Genomic DNA, 22,114 nt, shown 5'->3' on the forward strand with positions numbered 1-22,114 from the left:
CATTACTTTAGTATTAAGTGAGAAATTACATACAATGTTTAAAAAATTCTGGTAGTTAGTCTTGCAATAAAAATTTAACGCAGACAACCTTAAACCACTGCGAAGACCTTCAAGAAGAAGGAGGTTTTAATACTTATAACGATTATAACGATTCCAATAAATGATATTTTAGACGGTCGGCAGCAGACCAGATAAAACGACTAAAGTGAAAAAGATTATCTAGAATGCATGAAATATGATTCTAATCAATTAACTTAAAAACTTAAGATATTTTTTTTGCTTGTATATGCAATGCAATTAAAATGGAAAGCTATGGAAAGGAATCTTCTAATACAAAACACAATTAACTCCCGCAACTCTAATTAATCACTGTGTTAACTCTAATTAATCCCGCAACTCTAATTCGGTTGATAATAGGAAAAGTTTCCCAGTTTCAAGTATGTTTATACTTAAGTGGGCATTTTTTGACCAGCCAGTGCCAAACTCTGCAGATGTGGTTTGAGAAGTACCCTGCGCAGACTTAACATTCACAAAGGAAGCTAACTAAAGATTTCCTCTTTTCTGTCTTGCCGACTGTTTCTTAATCTATATTTAATCACTTGAATAGTATATATTTAAAATTTTCATTTGTAGTATTTTAATTTATTCTTCAGGTCCTGCAGTAAAAGCATAATACATAAGTGTTAATTCTATGTACCGTCAGAATACCGCACTGTTTCTGTGGTTCTGCTGTTTTGACGTATGTTATTTCTTCAGTCCTCTGATTTGCCTGTTTCATCGGATTCGCCACTTACACAATTTCTAAATATAGTTTTCATATATACTTATGTATTTGCAATATATAAGGTTGTTCAATAAGTCCGCGGAGCGCCATCTATTCGTCAATATTAGACCTAAAATTACGACGCCATTTTCATATTTGTTCTTTCTTAGGAACACGTCAAAAGTTTCATTTCTATCTGTTAATTTATTCATTGTTTAACCGCCCTTTATATCTAACGTGTTGTGGCTTTTTTCAGGTATGGATAAAATTGAGCAAAGTGCAGTTATCAAATTCTTTGTAAAGAAAGGTTTAAAGGCAATGGAAATTCATACAGAAATGGTGAATGTGTTGGGTGAATCTGCTCCTTCAAAAAAAATGGTTTGCAAGCGAGCTAGTTTATTCAAAAGTGGTCGTACCAGCCTTGAAGACGATCCGCGAGAGGGACGTCCAAAAACTGCATCAACACCGGAAATCATCGGAAAAATAAAAGATATGGTATTGGAAGACCGTCGATTGACTGAAAGAGATTTAGCAGAGGCTTTAGGCATTTCATTGGGCAGAATGAGCAATATTTTGAGTCTTAATTTGGGTTTCAAAAACTCTGTGCAAAATGGGTGCCGCATTCTCTAACGATGGAGCAAAAACACATTCGGATGCGACATTGCCAGCAACACTTCGAGCGTTTTAAGAAGATTAAAAGCGACTTTATCCGTCGATTTATCATAATGGATGAGACTTAGGTTTACCATCATGATCCTGAATGAAAACAGGAGGCTAAGGAGGGGTGTGAGCCCGGCTCTTCGGCGCCGAAGCGAGTTCGTGTGCAAAAATCAGCCAAGAAGGTGTTAGCATCAGTTTTTTGGATGCGAAAGGAATTTTGTTTCTAGATTACCTTCAAACTGGCGAAACAATTAATTCGGATTATTATTGTAACCTTTTGAATCAATTAGACGAAAACATTCGTGAAAGAAGACCCGGATTACAGAAGAAGAAAATCATTTTCTACCAAGATAACGCACCTGCGCACACAGCTCAAAAAACATTGTTAAAATAACTGAATTGAAGTACGAATTGTTGCAACATCCAGCCTATTCACCAGATTTAGCTCCCTCCGACTTCTGGCTCTTCCCACACCTCAAACAATATCTCCGTAGAAAACGATTTTCTTCAAACGAAGAGGTAATAGCTGCCGTGGAGGGGTATTTTGCAGAGCTGCCGAAAAACCACTACAGTCAAGGGATCCATAAATTAGAAGACCGTTGGAATAAGTGTATTGAAGTTGAGGGAAACTACGTTGAAAAATAAAGTCATTTTTACAAATAAAAATTGGTTCCTTTATTTCCGTTCCGCGAACTTATTGAACAACCTCATACTTATAAATTCTCATATATATTTGTAAATTTACAGTATATACTTATACAGTGTATACCTATATAGTATTATATAAGTATATAGGGTACATAAATACTACATATACTTATGTAGTTTCTATGTAAAATTTTAGAAATTTTTCTTTTAATTTACTATATTTTTGTAATTTATATGTTTTAATTTTACTTTGTCTATTTTGCACATTTTACTTTATAATAAGTTTTTTTTTTTTTTTTTTTTTTTTTTTTTAAGTCCAAAGGGACATTGTCCCTGAAGGACTATTTTATTCGTTTTGCGATTTTGAGTTGAATCACTATAAATGTCCGTTCCACTTTTCAAACTGTTGCTATCAAATATTAGGAGTCCTGCATTATATTTGAAGAAATTAAATAATGAAAAATCTGCATAAATGTATGTATATTTCTAGCATTGTGATAAAACAACGGTACATAAAGCCATCGAATTTTGAATGACGTAATCCTCCTACGAATATGGGCATGTGGAAGACGAAATTTGAAATTTGTTTTATTATCGTTTTCATATTTTGTAAGGCCCACCAGCGGCCGAGCGGTAAAGTCGCTGAACACTGCTAGTTCGGTCCGAGGTTCGAATCCCGCGAACGGGCTGGCTGCATGGGCGTTCTCGTCGTTTTCCCCATGTGTAACGAGTATACGAGCCAGTTTCCCTTAGAAAGTCCTCCACGAAAGGCATCCCTCCCCTTAGGCAGATAGCCCTAGTGTGCTTTGCCATAATTAAATACACACATATTTTGTAAAACTTGAACGAATTTTTGAGTAACAAACTCAACGATTTAAAAGCGAGCAATGGCAAAACTCTACGGGAAAAAAAAAGCCTTTTTATCTCCAACGTGCAGAACTGTGTATCGGAAATTCTAAAGATAGGTTCATTTTAAAATTATTTTGCGACATTGCTATTGAACTCAATTTTATGGTTTAAGTGCGAAGAACACGATATTTAATAAATAAAGGTAACACAAAAAACGTCCCTTTGAAAGTAATTTAAAATCTGAAATCTTTCAGATTTTTACAACTGTAATTTTAATTCAAACAGTGAGGGTAACATGCCGAGAAAGCTCTTCAACAATGTAAGACTACCGAGAAGTAATTCTTCTAAAAGTGTAACCCCACGGCTCAACGAGCGCCACCTAGCGGGCGCCGGAATAAATACCAGCCAAATAAAGACTCTAGCCTTCAGTCGATGTGCGGAAGTCATGAACTTTGCGTGCTGTTTCCCCGAGATGTTGTTCCCCGAGATTTAATTTGTAACTTAAATGTGTAATTATAACGCCTTTAATTGTAATGTTTTATCTTATTTGTGTTTTGTTAATTAAAACTATTTAAAAAGGCCAAGTGAGTCTTTTACTTATGTTAGTTTTGGTTATAAAAGGAAATTAGTTTACAAATGTTTAGAGTCTTACAGTATCGAGAGGAACTAAACAAGATATTCAGCGCTCATTAATCAGCTTGAGTTAACGTTTTAAATATTTGCCCTTTATCAAGTTCTGTTTGAAACAGTAGATAGGGGTGATTAATTTATTATTTTTTCGCAGCTTCTTTAATTTCAATGCTTTTCCCGTATTGACTACTATAAATTTTCACTTTTACTTTTAAGGCATCTTAAATGTTCCCCACTATACAACTTTTTCCTCAGCTAGATTAATCAAAATTTCTCTTCCTTTTGAACTCAATCTTACATAGTTCTGACATATATGTGATATTTTAATGCGCAGTAATTTGAGAGAATATATGAATTTAGAGGGGAAAACATAAGTCTAGAATCCTTAACTTGAGGTAGCCAATTATTCTTAAAGCAGCCATCGCATTTTTGTTATATCTTACATAAAATACAAATTTAACGAGCTACTTTTGACCGAATAATTAGGAAGTTAAAAGACTTTGTGATGAAATGTTCTTTGAACTAGCTCTCTGCTATTTCTTTTCCACGCATGGGTCACATCAGTTAAGCTTGCTATTTTATCTACGGGTTTCTGAACACGGTCGAATTTACAGCATTAACCCTTGAAATTGGTATTCGTTCGTATCATATATACCAGGAAAAAAATTACACATTTATAACATTAGTTCTTTCATATCATTTATAATAGCAAAATACTGCCAAGCTGAACTAAACTTCTCACGTTAGGATTACTTTTGGGTTTTATTTTTTACCATGCAGAATATCAAGCAGTTACTTTTCATGCACTAAACCATACTACTGATGGCAATCATTATCTCTCGAATAGCAAACAGAGCTCTCGTTTCGTATCTCTTGATTAATGTTCATATCTTGATAACATTAATTGCTATTTCATTGCATTTGAGGAATTTACTGAGACAGCGCCATTTCGAACTGATTAGTCTCGTTATTGTGTCATTCGAAACATTTCAATCTCGCTGCAACTCTGGATACAAGGTATTACATGTCAACTCGAGAAACATCTATGTATTCAGAATAATTTCGTTACCTGAAGGGATGTGGACGCTTGCAAAGAATGAAATCTGCACCATAAATAGGGTTTAATATACCTGGAAAAAAGGGTAAAATTAAAAATTCAGAAGTCACGTACCTTCTGCGTTTTATAACATATAATTTTGTTGTAACAGTACACTATATTTACTTCCAAAAACAATCTAAAAATGTTACAAATGACTACTTACAAATTTTCTCATTTCATATTATTTTATTTCACTCTGCCGATTAAGCTAGATTTTGCTGTACATCCTGGGATTTTATACTTTATGAAAACGTCCAGTTAGAGATTTTTCATCCTTAGCAAATATTTGTTTTTTTTCCCCTGCAATATGTTTTCCATTGTGTCTTTTTGATGGTCATCTTTAAGTTTTCTTTAAAATCACCATTAAAAAGCCTTAAAAAGCACAGTAAGGTCAACTTAGCCGTATCCCATTATCGGTGTTCATTCCCGGTGTTGGCCTTCAGTGACAAATTTCGAAGACCGTCAAAATTGCGGAAGGTCCATTAGATTTAGATTGTAGCCTAGCGCAATGGACTAGTTTAATTGGTTTATATGATTTTTGTACAGCACACTAGGGCTATCTGTCTAAGCGGAAAGCTATTTAAAGAAGGTATAGAGAAAGATTCCCCAGTACCCTTCTGAGCAGTTGCTGCGTTTTTATTTACCGCTTATAAGCAACCTTGTACCACTCCAAAACGCCATTTCGGCGCACATATTTCATTACAAAATTTCCTTAGTTTGTCTACCAGCCTTTACATTTTTGACAATGTAAAGGCATTTTATTTATTTATTTATTTTTTGATATTTTTTAATTAGCCTGCGTATACTACATGTACAGTATAAATTTTAGTGAATGATGAACTTCAATTTTTGTTGACAGCAATGCGTTCTTTTCGCATTCTCTTTATTTTTTATAGCAACTAAAGAATATAAAATACTTCAACATAAAAAACTGATATTTAATCAGCGCTATTGTTTTAATACGCTTTACTAGATTGTATTTAAAATTTTCTTTGGCAGAAATTTGGAAGAAACATTCTTCATAACATCCATCTATCTGTTGATGGTGATAATAATACACACATTAAAAAATATACAACTTCTGTAACACACGGGAGAGTAAAGAAAAAAAGGAGGGAATTATCTAGGTACATTTAGTTTTATTTCTTATTTAGCCTTAACTTCAAAAAGTGGTAAGAGCGTGCGTTAAATCCCGGGACAGCGCTAGGCATTTTGAAGCCCGGTGCAATCTTTGAGGGTCCTAAATTCTGCTGCCCGGTGCTTCCATAAATTCTAAAAATTTTGACGCAATTAATCTGTAACCAGTGCGTTCCCTAAATTCTAAAAATTTCGCCGTCCCTAAATTTTGTTGGCACATAATTCTAAAATTTTTGTTTCCCTAAATTCTGGCACCCAGTGCAACGAGTTCCATCGGTTGTACCAGCTCTGGCGCCGGCCCTGCTTAAATACAATAAACGTCTTTATGCTCCAGTGTTTTCCCTCATATATATTGGCGTCATAATGGTTTTGACTACACAAATCATTCAAATGCATCCCAAAATTACCAACTTCTACAACTATTTTCTGACTAAGTTTTGTATTTAAGAAATCGAATATACCCCTAATTTTTCTCAAAGAAAGCTTCTCTTGATCCCCTCGCATGTTACTCACTGAAGAAGTGATATATTCATTTGTCAACTAATAGGATAAAATTTGAACACTGTCTACAGTAAACTCCTGAGATAACATCGAATTACCTGTTAATTTTAACCCTTTTGTACCTTTTAAGATGAGCGTAGGAAGAAATGGTATCCCGTTATTAAGTTACAGGCCGACTGTTGATTATTTGCGTGACAACCTGCGAGTCAGGAAAAATCTTTGTAATTTTGCATTGAGGAAATTCAATAGAATAATAAAAAAGAGAACAATTTTTGGACGTTTTTACTAGTAAATATCATCATAGGTGAAAAGGTACTTCATTAATATATATATGCATATATATGCTTGTGTGTCTATAGATGTCAAGCAGCTTCTACGTAATAATTTTTTGTAAACAATTATATATCTTGCAAAGTATCAAAGAGTTAAAAATAAAGGGGCAAAATCAATCCCTTAAAAATATTGATAATTTTCAATAGCTGCAAATTTTAATAATTATTTAGACCATTACTACAGTTATGAATTTTTAATGTCAAACTCCTTTGTATTTGCATCAAATTACTTTGCTATTAAAATATAAAATATTTCCGGCATAAAATGGCATGGCTAATAGCCTAATGTTATGATATTAATTAAACTCCTTATTTGCGCATTATACAATGTTTCTATAACCATTTGAAATTTCATAGCGTGAAGTGATGTGATACCATTAAAAAAGTTATTTATTTATACAAATCACATGCAAAACAGAGATTTATGTAAAATACGAATAGTGACGTAGACAGATATTTTATACTGAATAAACGAAAGAATAATGAAGTTATGCATTTCAAAAAAAGGCAGAGAGATTTAAGATAAACAAAAGTCCACTAACAACGGCTGATAGAATGAGAAAAGACACTTAAAAAGGAAAAGCAAAATAAAACCAACACTTAGAAATATTCAACATCCAAACTGCCAAATTATCACAAATGCATTAGCTTTTTAAGTTTCACTAAAAATGCAAACACACGGGGCAGCAGACACACTATTGACAAAATCATGTTGGCCTTCGCAATAACAAAACTGCACTTTCTTCAGAAAAGAGGCAGCAGACATTTTATTTGAAAGAAAGTAAAATACTGCATTGAGGAGAAGTAGAAAGAAAAATTGAGAAGTTGAAAGAGATAAGAGGCGACTTAGAGAATATTTTCTGATATGTTTCTCCCTTGGCAATCAAGAAAAGAAATCACCATCTAACGCATTAGGAGGAAGTTAGCGAGGAGGCGTCGGAAAATTAAAACGTCTTATATTCCTTTTCCTTTATTTGCGGAATATTAACTGTAGTTAATTTTTATTTCAGAATTTTTTTCCTCCCTTCTCCCTCTTCCGTTAAATTGCCCGGGAAACCTCATTTACGCGTCAAGTTGGCGAAGTATTCACAAAGTCGACATTTAAAATCTTCTATTTAATGAGCTATTTAACGCGTTTCGCCCCAGACTAACAAGTTTCAAGTACTTTTTATTCATTTTATAGCATTCCAGGAAATAACTTCTTAAATAATTTTTTTTACCCATTCAAACTAAGCGGAGAAAAAGAAGAGTTTAAATATTAAGAATTCTTTAGCGCATGCATATAGCTATATTTTTCGTAATGTCATTTCATAAAAGGAGCATTTATCTTCAAGATTTAATGATAAAAATAATTCGTGAAGTTTTTTTCATACTAAGCATCGATGCAAGTTCCCGAAATTAGTTGAAGGCAACCGTTATAAATGATAAAAACGTTGCCTTACGACTGTGATGACTATTACCTTAGAAATACATAGCAGCGGAAATTACGCTAATTTTGCTTGGGAAATTGATAAGAAACGCAATCAGATCAATATTGAAGGACGTGATTCATACTTTCGCTACGTGACGCCTGTCCTCTCAATAAACTCCTTGCCATACTACCAAAGCAAACTACATAAAATGTACCTACTATTAATATAATGGAAAGTAATATATTATATGGGAAAGAATATCTAATTATATGGGAAAGAATATCAAATCAAACTGTCAACAAGGTTCTGTTTTAATGACTGGAAAGTCAATTAACATCCATATGTACAGCACTGTCGAAACAAAAGACGCTCCACATTAATGGACAATTCCTGAATGCCTGGATCCTTGAAGCAGGAGACTTATGCACTCCTATTTAACGGACATTCCCTGATAACGGTGGTTTGATTAAATGCCGCTAATGGGATTGTAATAATAATAATGATGATGCCATTGCATTGTAATAATTAACTATACTTTAACAGTATGATATTTTTGCTTCACATACTGAATCTAAGTACTGACATTGTAGAGTCATTAGGATTTTTTTGTAAGCAGAGGAAATGAAAAATGAGCAACATTTTTGCCGGGACTCGAACCACGGGTCTCTCGAATACGCGTCGAGTGTGCTGACCACTACACCACGAAGACATGCTAAGAAGACAAGAGAAATACCTTATAAAATAAACGAAGATAATTATTTTAATTAATTTGTTGGACCTAGTCTTCTTTGTTAATATATACTGTAACTACATCTACTTAAAAGTCTAAGTTGCGACTTTTCTCAAAGACTTAAAGATGGAGGGGGAGGGGTGTAAAAGACTTTTATTGAACACAATATTTTACAGACGGCACGGACTTACACAGTCACCAGCTACTTGCGCTGAGGAACTTTAAAAGATAATGTAACAGGTAAATTCAAAGGTAAATAGTAGTGCTAAACTACACAATTCGACTTAACCTAGCAGGTTGACTCAAAAACCGATATCGGCAAGATAATAATTTCGCGCCAAAAATGCAAAGTCCGGATTCAAAGTTCAACAGCTGGTAAAATTAACAACGTGCGCTCTCAATAGCGAAACCATGCTTTGTTGAAATACACTCTAGTTTACCCTAACTGATTTACAGACTGGCAAGGGAACGGGAGGGAAATCAGAAAAGACAGAAACTGCTAACAAATTAAAATAACTATTTGTAAGAAATATAGAACTCTACTACAAATTTAGCAATTAAAATAAATAAGATAGGAGTTTAAATCGTCGTCCCCATCGTGAAAAAGCAAGTGTTGCTGTCTATTTTATAAAGTTACAAAAATTTACAATATTAAGTGTTAATCAATATTATATTGTTCGGTGATTTTTTTTCCATCATAAAATCATTTCGATGCTTGTTAAGATTATTTTACTTCAATCAAAAAATCATTTCTAGGTAATTACAAAATCATTTCGATCCTATTAGGAAATGAATTGAAATAATTATAACAATATTTTTAAACTCTAAAACAAATTCATCTTTTACATACGCCAATTTCTTTTTAATCAATATATGGACACATGGAAAGCTTGTTATAAAATATAACGGTAACCGTCCCAACTAACAAAAGTGCAGTAACCAAGACACAACACTTATGTGCAATAATAAGTCAGAACATTGCACATAAGTGTTGTGATTAGAAGACACAACACTTATGTGCAATATTCCGACTACGTATTAAAAATATTATTTTACATGTTCACGGATTATCCCAATGTGTAAAATAATTACATGACATTCTAAAATGAAAAATAATAGTATAATAAATCATCATCATTATTTTCTACTACCTTATTATATGACACATATAAGAATACTATTTTCAAGCATCAAACAGGTTCTGTCATTTCAAATAAATAATAATTTTGTCTTTTTATACATTGCAAGCATTTAAGCAATTTCTGTACTTATAAGTAATGTGAGGTTTTACAACAAGTAGCACCATTTCGTAACCTCTATTCATAAATGACGTACTTACATAAATATACACAACAGCGTAGTACTTAGTAACATTTCCAAACTCTCTTTTATTTTCAAATTAAAATGATCACGATTCCGATTTAACAGATTAAATCAAAACAACTAACAAAATTCGCACATTAAAGCTAATCCTAAGCATTTCCTAATTATTTAATAACTTCAGCACCAAAGATAATGGGAAAACAAAACAGCATACAGAAACGTTAAAATATTACGAAACCAAATTCAGTATGCATTCAAAAACTCTCATTGCGAATAATTCATTCTTGAAGAAACAAGTACAGAAAGATCATAAAATTTAAATCGTTTTTTTACAAAAAAAAAACCGATGTTTAAACACTACAAGTAGGACACGAAATCTTACATTTTCAGCATGTCGTCTAGACGGTAAAGTGGTTAGCGACTCTCTCACTATGGATCGCACAGAAGGGCCCGGGCCCGAATTCCGGAGAAGGCATGGATATAAATTGTCTGTCCCTTCAATATAAGGCAACGATAGGTGTCTTCAAAAACCTAAAATGGGTAGGGCCCGCCATTAAAACAAATCTGAAAGGTTTCAGATTTTAATGGGGTTTATTAAGGTTCTTTTAAGCTCGCTGTCTATATTTACTGTTATATTCAGTCCTACTAGTCCCCTTTTTTGGTCTTTTTAGCTTTATTATTAAGCATCAATTGCTTCGCACTTATGCCACATACAATTCAACAGAAAAATGACAAAAATTTGAAAAGCAGCACAACAGTATATGTTCAGAATTCCCGATGCAATTTTAAAAGTGTTGGTATATATTTTTCAGTTTTTCTTTCAATCTGTTCCCAGTTTATCATATCAAGTTCAGTTTTCTTACTAACATGGCTTCACAAAACACTTTGTCTTTTTATTATTAACATTTAGTGTGTTTACTTTCTTTATAGAATATCACATTCTTGGGAGTCACATAAAAATCGATTCACTACTACTCGTCACATAAAATTCGATTCAACAGCTAAATCGAAGAATATTTTAAAACAGTGTATCTTCTGAATTTCCGATAGACAGTCGAATTTCCGATAGACAGTCTCGCGCGTTGGAGATAAAAATGTTTTTTTCTATACATTGTTGCAACTACTCGTTGCGAAGTCATTGAGTTTGTTAATCAAAAATTTTCCAAAATATGAAACATATAATGAAAAAAATTCGAAATTCAAAATTCGAGCTTCCAGCTGGCCATGTTCGAGTGGGAGACTACGTTAATCAAAATTGGATGGCTCTAGGTACCGTTGATTTCACAATGCGAGACATATGTATACGTTCATCCAGATTCTTCATCATTTAATTCCTTTACATATATTACAGGCCGAAAATATTGGGTGGCAACAATTTAAAAAGTGACACGCTGTTTATAATGATTCAATGCAAAATGCCGTTTCAAGTGTAATATTCCTTTCGGGATTAACGTCCCTTTTGGGCTAAAAAAACCGTTTTCAACATTGTCTTTGAGACAGTCCAGCATATACGACAAGACAAGGAATATAAAGCAACTGTCATCAGCAATTTTTCATAAAGATTACTCTTGTTCCGCTAATGGAAAGTGGCGTTTGACAGCTATATATCAAGCTTTGTCTATGGTGCACTTGACAGCTTAATATCAACCTGTCACGTATTCCTAAGACAAGACTGTTTTCTATCGCGTTTATAGGAGCGAGTTTGTGGTTCGTCTAACTGCTATTAAAGATTAATACGAGAGCTTTAGAAATTATGTGTTAAGTAATTAAAATAAGTTAAAGCAAGAAGAAATAAAGGCTTCCTTAGATTTAAAATAGCGTTGAAATTATATTCCATATTGCTCGTATTTCAACAAATACATAGAATGGACTCAATATGGGATTGCGCATATTTCACTCCTGTTGTCTTTTTAATGTACTATTACTTCAGCAACGTTAAAAGTTGACACCAGTTATGATTAAATCACAAGTTTCGGGGCATTCGAAAAATTCGGATCATTGGATCTTCTTTGTTTAGCTTTTTTTAACCGATTTCAACATTTCCTTTTTTAAATTATAGCTGAAAGAGTCCACATGATGTAATACAAAAGTTTCTTGATTGAAGCTGAAATTAAAATAAACGGAAAACTTTCATCGATTGGCTTTATGCATGAAGATAAATATTTCTTATTATTCTTAAATAAATAAATATCTCTTATTGCAAGTATCTGAATAATAAATTTAGCTTAATAATAAATTTTCTAATAGTTAAATATTATTTATTGAAGTGTCTTAAAATGCAACATGACTAGATTGAAAAAGATTATGGGCTCTCTGTTTTCAATATCTTTCATCCATTCATGTTCAAAATTATATCATTACGTTCATTCGTTAAAGAAATTATATGCTTCTAAAATCTCTGTTTTGCCCAACCTCTGTTTAAAATCTCTCTTTCGTTAGTTCCCAAAATTATTTCACCTATTTTGATCCGCTTAATATATACTTGTTTTAAAGTCGTAAAAATTATTTTATTTAAAACATACTTTCTGTTTTTTGAAATTATCTTACTTATTGTGCATCTATCTACAATGTATACAGTAATAGAGTACATAATGTCTTGCATAGAACAATGTTGACAAGAACTGGAACAAATTCTTATTATAAAGAGCACTATAAAAGGAATACATACTACTGAAAAACCCAATGGTTGATTAATTCTTTTTTTCCTCCATCCCTCTCTCACAAAATTTCTCTTAAATTTTTCTTTAAATATTATGCCTAATAACCTGATGAACATCATGTAACATAATTGTGCGTTATTAGTTTTAATTTGATATTCTTGTTCAATAGTTAATTAAATATGCCTGTATGTCTAATAATAAGCAATTAACATATGCGCTTCTGATCTATAAAGTGCTAAAAACATTTCAATTTTGCTTCTGCAAAACTCTTATTAAAATACTTTCGTAAATAATTATGAAGACAAAATATATTTAAGTCATAAAATATATAAATACATATATAAGTATTGGATTAGTTGTACCATTTTTCCCAAATTTGCCTACAGGTATCATAGTCAGTGACTCGGAAAACTTATTATATAATAATAAAATAAGTTATAATTTATATTTTTAATTGATGCAGCGAACAGATTATGTAACAATCTATTATTGATTATATTTATTATTTATTTCAAAAATATGTTATTTATTATTCACGTATTTGTGGGTCTTTACATTTAATTCTGTATATGGAATAGTTCAGCCATCAAACATTAAAGCTAACCAGGTATCAGCCGAGTAAGAAGTCATGCATTTAGAGCAGAGAGTGGCATACTGAATTTGAATGAAAGTGTTTTGATAAATCAACAACTCTGTTCATTAGATCAGATTCACCTTGTTGTTTTTAGCACAAATGGAGCCGTTCTCGAATCCCATAAATAAGAAATGTTAATAGGAACAAAGCTACGAAAATAAAACACAGTTGCCAGTAAAAAGCATATTTACGGGTCACTTGCATATTTCTCTCCAAAGGAAGTAAATCGCTTTATTTACTTGAAATATTTGCAAAAGAATAACAGAAGGTGGACATCACCGAGTTCAAATATTTAGCTACAGTTACTCTATTTTAAGGATTCAGTTAATTAACTTTCTTGTTACAATAACACAGATAATTAAAACGGTCTCATTTGCATTACCAATGGATTAATACTTTTGGAACAGTGAGCAAAGAGTAAATAAAATAAAACTACAGCTCGATGATTATTCTTCAGATCCTCATTTGAAATTCCAATCATATTTATACATAAATATTTTTCCTTTATCATAATTAAGAGTCAAATTTTGTCTTACTTGATTTAAAAAAGAAAATGGTATTTATTTTTAACATGGTGAGAATACATATCAAATGTTCAGTTTTAACAAAAGTTCTCAACACGCAGGTGAAAAATGTAATACATATTAAATAACAATTCATAATTACATTAATAGGAAAAACTTGTAGAAACGGATGCAGTGTATTTAATATTAGTATACAGGTATATATGGTATCTGAAAATTAATAACTCACTTCCATGCTACTGTGCTAGCTCCATCATATAGCTATAAATCGTAGCATTGTTTATTTATTTTTATTGTTGTTGTTGTTCCATTTAATACAAAAACACAGAATAATCAAACTGTCATTCATATACTAGGACGAATTTCTACCATAAGTTGGAAACATTGTGGCACAATATGTATAATACTGACCGTCTAAAATAACAGTGTGGGTTAAATGGACCCAATTCCTGGATTCCCCACAAAACCAAGACGTTACCTCATTTGATAGTTTTTTTAAAATCATGTGAAAACACAGACTGCAATGAAAACATTCATATTTTTTAGTATGTAAAGGAAAGAACCTCTGCAGCAGCTTGAAGCATGAATTCTTCGAAGTTGATTCGAATGGAAGTTCGGGTTCGAGAATAGATGGAAACTGAATACGTAAGAGTTACTCGAGAGAAAAAGTTTCAAATTGTAAAACTCTTTGTAATTATTAAGATATAAAAGATGTTTACTACGCTTATGTGACTCCATCGAATAAGCATCCGTTCCATTGCTTCCTTATGTTATACAGTTCTGGGCCGCTTGTTTTCAAACGATGTCTAACTTACAGTTAATTCGCTGCGGATGTTTCGTCAGTGGAAGAAAACACAAAACAGCAGTAATTAAACAATTCAAGTATGTTACTTAGCTGTTAGAAGATACGAGCAAGCTCATAAATAGTCGCAATCTGTTGTCATATTTTCAGTGTGGTCGCACAAGGTGAACAACAGGTCACACAAGGTTGTTCTTTTTCTTTTAAATTTATTTTCCCTTCCTGAAACTGTTTATATTACATTTGAGCTATATTCAGGTAGCCCAAATCACCACAACTACGATTTCTCCATTCGTTTCTTTCATGGTATGAAAGCTTAGACATCTGCACAAAAGGATTAGCAACGCTTTTCACAACTGACAGATAAAATTTTATGATTTTAAGTCATTTAATATGGCAACTGTGTTAATCGGCATTTTTTGTATTTGAAATAGCCTAGTCATCAATTTCATAAAACCGCACAATTCGCTAGTCTTCGCTAACATGACGAGAAAAAGCAAGGCCAGCTATTATGTAACGCGCATAATTTCCAAAGAACAGTAAAATTCGCTTAACACAAGACATATTTCTTAATAAAAGAAAATTTTATGAAGAATTAAGGCTAAATAAAGATCGCTTTATAACCTTAGGAAGTTCATCCTAAGGTTCTAATAGAGCTTATTAGCCAAATTAGCCATAGGAAATCTTTCAGTTTTACTATACTTCATACTATAAAAACATAAATCAGAATTTTCGTTTTAACAAAAGATATTCGGAAAAAAGAAAATAAATAAGCTAAAATCAAAATAGTCCAAGCAAAATTGTTAATGAAAATTCTTTCAGTAGTAGAGTTACATCCTTATTAAAAATACCAAGATTTGAAATTTTTTAACCTATTAGATGAGTTTGCAAATTTTTCAGTCGACTAAACCAATTCAACTAAATCTTTTATATATTTGAGCATTTTTAAATATTAAAACAAGAAAATAATTAATTATTTATTGTGTTTGTCTTTACGTCACGATTTCCTGTTTACATTTTTTTCAATCAAAGCACCCCAAAGTTTATATAATATACATATAATATAAACAAATGAATTTGTAATATCCAGACCCTAAATTTGATATTTCCAAACCCTAAATTTGATGCAAAACTTAAATTATATTTCACGTTAACGTTCATCGGCAAACATGGTTGCGCATTTGCAGATGCATAGGGAATGCTAAAAAGAAGGTAGGCTGAATTTTAGTTATCATTGTTTTCCGCATATTCAACAGAACTTTTCTAGATTATTAAGAAAACTTTTCATTTTCCTTGGAAAATTATCCATTATATCTATCTATTATAATAATGTAATTAGTTTTTGAAAAATTACGGCAGATGGAGCATTAGCAATTATGTTCATGCAGCGGATGTATGTCATCATATAAACAATACGAAATGTTATGGCGTATTACACACAGGTCACATACAAACTTAGCTTGTAAAACTATAAAACTTTAAGCTAGAGAGGCTTCATCCATTCAGAATTGACGAATGAAATGCATAACGAAAAGTAATCAGCTCAGACGGTAAACGAAAACTACACGACTTTAAGAATTGGCATTATGGCCAATCGAAACGTTCATAAACATTCACATGCACTAAAAACGTTTTCAGATTATGACTTTCAGATATTCTGAAGTATTTCAGATATTTCAGATTCAGTATTTCAGATATTATGAACAATGAATTACTAAAATACATGTATTACAACATATTTCTTACAATGGATAAATGAGAAACTTAACACACAGAACATGTAAGAAGCGCGCAATTATAAAGGCAATGCGTTACTAATAAAGTTTCTACAAAATCCTGCAAAAAATAAGCAAAAATGATAATAAAATAGCACCTAAACTGAAGTAAACGAATGCAGGTATATTACGGCTGCGTTACAGATATACTTCAGAATTTATTTATATAATAATAACATTTGGTGTTAGAAAGCAGAGAAGGGAAAAAAAACATACATATATTTCTTCTATCACATTTTTCTTACAAGATACCGTTCCTATATCGGGGCACGTCGGCGAAGATTACACAGTTTTCCACCCATTATCAGAGGAAAAATAATAAAATAAACATCCGATCGGCAGGCGGAAAGGATTTAATGCTCAACAAAACTTCCCCTGGAGCTACATTCTAGACATCAATCATAGCAAGACTCAAGGAACGATAGATACGACTAAAAAAAAGCAACAATCGCAGCCCTCTCTCTCTCCCTCCCAAACATTGTGGAAGAAACCCCTAAAAATATATAATAAAGCCCTCGGAATTTCAATACACTCGGAAATGGCACCAATACACGACTGACACTCGGAATGCGATAGAGCTTTATTTATTTATTTATTTTTTGCTTTTTAAGAGTTGATCTATATATTTACCTCGCTTAAAGCTGACTAAGTATGTTAACTGGTTCATTTATTTGCTAAAGTACTATACTTACCTTATTTTCAAGAAACTCGGCATAATTTATTCTGAAAGCGATTTAGTTTCCCAGAGAAGTTTATTTTATGCAAAGAAGAACATTTTGACTGTTTACTTCTTTCTGTATAAAATAAAAAAATCTGATTTCGTCACCTCATTACTTCCTTGTACTGTCTATATACACACTTTTTGCTTCATTTCACTGAAACTTATTTCCTCGAATTTCATTAGAGATACATTTTTTATTCAATTAATTCAGTTCTCACTTCGCGAGAAAACAAAATACATAAAAACTCAGAACATCTTCATTAAAAGTTGTAAAAAAAATTACAATTAAAATGACAGTTTCTACGCAGCAACAAGCCATTCGGCCAGCTGGGAAGAAGATAGATTTTTTGATGCACACAACTGAAAGTTTACTTTTGGTCCCACTCGGCAAAAGACACTGATAGTGCAGAAACTGACTAATTCACTATTCTACTGTTTCAAATATAAACAAAAAGCTGAACTCGCGACATGAAGTTTTAAATTGCAGATAATTCTACAGCTATTGCATGCAGATTAACTAATGGCATGAAAATCTTAACCGGAACATAAAAAACATGTAATTGGATGCTCTAAAGCAAAAAATGTACAATATATATATTTAAAAAAAACTAAGCTTATCTAGCCAAGCAACAGAGTGAGAATATATATATATATATAAATGATTGGTGCAGCCGCTTGCAACAAAAAAGAAAGGTACACAATTACATTATATAGCAGTCCCCCATACAAAATTTCAACATTGTATTGTTAAAAAAATCTCATCTGAATCAATTTTAAACTCATTTTATAATACGTTTTGAAAAAAAAAAAAAAAAAAAAAAAAAAAAAGTCCTTTATTCGGTCCGTTTGTACAGGTATCACGCAAAAACATCCTTCAAGTACTAGTTTCGAGAGCGGTCGAAATGGATATTTTCGTTGAAATATGACACCCCAAATTTTTCGTGATTGCGATACTTCCTTTACTTCCTACAAGGAAGTAGAAACAGGCAATCATGCACAAAAATGTATAAAACTCTGTGGAGCGTAATTAAAAAAAAAGGCAGAAGTAAAAATTTTCAATTTTTAATTGAAAAGTGCATGTGCATAGTTTCCACTCTAAATCGTACACGGAATATAATGAATTTTATATATGACGGACGTGTATGTTTAGGCATATAAACACACGTTTTATAAACGTACCGGAATCGGCAAGGATGCTAATAAATTAAACGGAATCCATTTTTAAAAAATTATAAAAAAGCTAGGGGAAAAACGTCAGTAATTTTTGTACAAAGTTTGTCAGTAGTTTTGTACAAAAATTAAATACTCACAACTACATTACTATTGTGAAATTCTGAAAAATAACGATACTAAAATGCTAATTTTTTAAAATAGTTAAGTGAAATTTTGGCTTTAATTTGCAAACGGTTGTCATCGTTTCCTTCAGTTAACTAAATGCAAATTTTTTAAATATAAATTTTACATTTTGGATGCGTTAGTGTACTGTCTGAAATTTCAAAACAGAAACATGTTGCACAAATTAAAGCTAAACTGTATACTAAAGATGACTAGAATTTATTCAAACAATTAACATTTAGTTTAATGATATGTAGAACAACAAATCCCATGAATTTCTCAAAAATGAAATTATTTATTTATTCACTTTTAGAAAAATATATTATACGTATACTAAGTATGAAACAAATAAAATGAAGGTCTATTTTAATACAATTAGAGAAAAAAAATTGAAATGTTTTTCAAAAAGGACGCCGAATTCCTTTAAAATTACAAATATACAAAGTATATACATTTTAACTATTTTTCTAAAATTTTTGATCCGTAAAATCTTCTGTTGGTACATTTCCATCTGGATAATAGATATACCTGATAATGTGGATCTGAAAATTGTATTTAAACTGTGAAATTCATTCACCTATTTGTTACACGAACTTTACTGTAACGATTATATGTTTTGATTTGGTCGAATTCAGCACTGTCTAGTAAATTTTCTCAAAATCTTGAAGTAAACACGTGTTCCGCTTTTCAGGAAGCGGACGTCTTTCTAATATGTGAGGAAGATCCTCCTATAATGATGGTATCCTATACTTGTAGGATCGGCTTCACGCACAGGAGATATGAGCATCCGCTTGAAATGACAAGGCACCAGCTACGTTACTCTCACAAGTGGCAACTAAATAAAAAAAGTATTTGGCTTCTAGTTATCAATAATGCTTAATTTACACAAAGCGCCACCTACACTCATCACTTAGGGTGCCGAAAATGATAGTCTGATCATGTTTAAGAGTTAATGAAGAATTTTGGTTTTGAAACACAACTTTCAGAAAACGCAACACCAAATTCTTGTCTGATTTGAACTGAAAGTGAATCAGTGCTTCCATCCGCAATATTCTAAGCGGCTGTTTCCGCCTTGTGATTTCAAGCCTGCTTCTCTCGTTATATCTGGTAAGATCAAAACTACATTAAAAAGAATGGCTATACACGCTATTCGTGAGAAAAACTTTTGAGCTGTCTTCACATTTTTCATTTGACCAAAACATGCGTCATTTCTCCATAATTCACACACACACACACACACACACATATATATATATATACAGCATATTGCGCAAGATGTTTTCTAGACCAAAATTAGTTTTTTAAAAATTATAATTACTGCTTTGCTTGATATATATATATATATGTATGTTTACACAGCATTCGGAATAAGCGAAGTAAGTAAATCCGCAAAGCAGTACAGAAATTTTCAAAATGGACAGGATCTTGAGAGATATGCATATATTTCTACTGGAAAAGTTACATGAAAAGAATAAAAAATATCTTTATGAAGAAAGGCTGCAACTATTAATTCATGAGACTTGACCACATAAATTTCTGGCATTAAAAAATATGTCCTGTATTTCTACCGTTTTGTCTGCTTCTACCAGAATATACAGGCGTTAAATAGGAGCAACTATTAAGTTAAGGTAGAAAGACTGGCATCGGCTGAAATTTAACTTTCAGAAAACTTTCAGAAAACTCCGCTTCTTGTATCTGTTATGAGAGGGAAATCTTTGAGCTCATGAGTTTACGTTTTGGCTGTTGCATATTAGGTAATCAGTTCGTGAGAGTTATCCAACCGTACCGTTCGTAAGACTTATCGTACTAAAATAGATTTAATTATGAATTGTATATAATTCATGTTGCCCGTTCATGTTCATTCACGCTGTCATTCCCGTATGTAGTGGAAGTAAAATTTATAAATCAGCTTTAAACTATTAATATTAAATTTTTAAGAATTCTAATGAATCCTTTTTTCTCGGGGAAAATATTCTTGCACAAAATAGTAGAATTTCTTAGAAGCCATTTTATTTAAAACATAACCTACCATTGTAGATAACCTAATGGATACGAAAAAATATATGACATTAAAATAAGTGTAATATCTGTATCTGAGTTAAACTTACCGTATTTTCAAGATAACAACCTCTCCTTTTAAAGGTTAGATGTTCGATGAATATGAAACATCCATGCATAAATTCAGGAAACGGAAGCTGCTCGTCACAGAAATAAACGCTACAAGACCATCCTTCACGATTCTAGCATCATTCCACGCCCATACAATAAGCTAACCATCAAGACGTGCAAGAACGAAAAAGCAAACCGCACTACCCGTTTTATCTGTCGCCACCTTTCCAAAGGACAGATTAAATTTGCAAAGCAGACGGTAGGATCCTTAGCTTCGAGGGAACGATAAGAAGAAAAGCAAAAAGCAAAACCGTAACTCTATCATATCATTTTGAATGAGGAGGCGAACCAGTAGAAAAGAACGACAGCAAGAAAGAAAACGCATGTTTCGAAACGGCAGTCAAGAAACCGACGACACAGAAAAATAACTACCACCGTCAGCGTCACCTATGGGGCCGAATCGATAACTATACATCGACGTTACATTCAGCTTGCTAAAATTTCCGAATGTCAAAGCTTTCTGTTTTATTTATTCTTGGGGAAATGTATGGGATGCTTACCTTGCGTACGTGCCTTTTCGACGGTCTGCCCCAACGTTGTTTGTTACCACGCACAACGTTTCTCGAAGTGGTTTGAGGAAGAGAAGGCGGGATTTGAAAGCTCACAGTTGCAGTGATATACATCTATCTATCTGTATATAAATTCGAAGGATTCCCGCTCCCTTTTCCCCTCCGAAGAAAAATCGTGCCGGATAAGTTGGAATTCTAACTCTTCTCTATGCATGCGGAATCAAATTTATGAGACTTGTTTCAAGTTATGTCTTCTTGAAAATATTGTAACTTTAAGTCTGAAAAAATGTGGAAGACTATTTTTTTCCTTTACCAATAATAATGCATTGTCTGCGATCTAGTAGTTTCGTTTAGTTCATACCAACTGCGATATTCAGATGTTTACGGATGGAGGATTATATTTCACTTAAATTATGCATATACTTAATAATCATACTAATAATAAGACATTTCATCACTTGAAAGGGGGAAAAAAGCTTAAAAAACCAACTCCAGAGGAAATGTCTTTTAAACAAACAATAAATAAATAACTAAAATACTTATGAATCCTCAACAAGGAGGTTTTGAGCTGAACCTTTTTCATTTATAAACAGATTTGACTTCAATAATATGTTGAAATTTTTCTGGAAATTTGCGACAGCTTAAAAGATTTCCAAATGAATTGCAAGCTTTAAAAATAATGTAAAAAATGAAGAAACTTTAGAAAAATATATGTAGCTACTTCTTTATTTGGTCATTTACTACCATACAAACAACTATACAAATACACAAGTACATACAAACAAATCTTTTCATTCTTAATATTAGTAATACATATAATACCATTCAAAAGAACACAAATGTAGTACCGATAAAAAAATTGACTTAAGTATCGATAAATACAATACATCAACGCAAATACATT

The 22,114-nt window shown here is 32.3% G+C and overlaps 1 long non-coding RNA gene across 4 annotated transcripts in view; it reads right to left on the reverse strand.

Moving 5' to 3' along the window:
* LOC118186347 (uncharacterized) overlaps positions 1 to 22,114 on the reverse strand; it is a 294,871-nt gene that overhangs the window by 28,730 nt on the left and 244,027 nt on the right. For 2 of the 4 annotated variants that reach the window (XR_015041196.1, XR_015041197.1), the window contains one exon: positions 4,620 to 4,680. The exons of the other annotated variants lie outside the window; for them this stretch is intronic. This is a non-coding gene — a long non-coding RNA (uncharacterized LOC118186347). The remainder of the gene's footprint in view (positions 1 to 4,619; positions 4,681 to 22,114) is intronic. 4 annotated transcript variants of the gene reach the window in all.

This window comes from Stegodyphus dumicola, chromosome 5 (assembly GCF_044657685.1).
Source record: "Stegodyphus dumicola isolate Sdum_Otavi_A_Nest chromosome 5, ASM4465768v1".
Lineage (NCBI taxonomy): Eukaryota > Metazoa > Arthropoda > Arachnida > Araneae > Eresidae > Stegodyphus > Stegodyphus dumicola.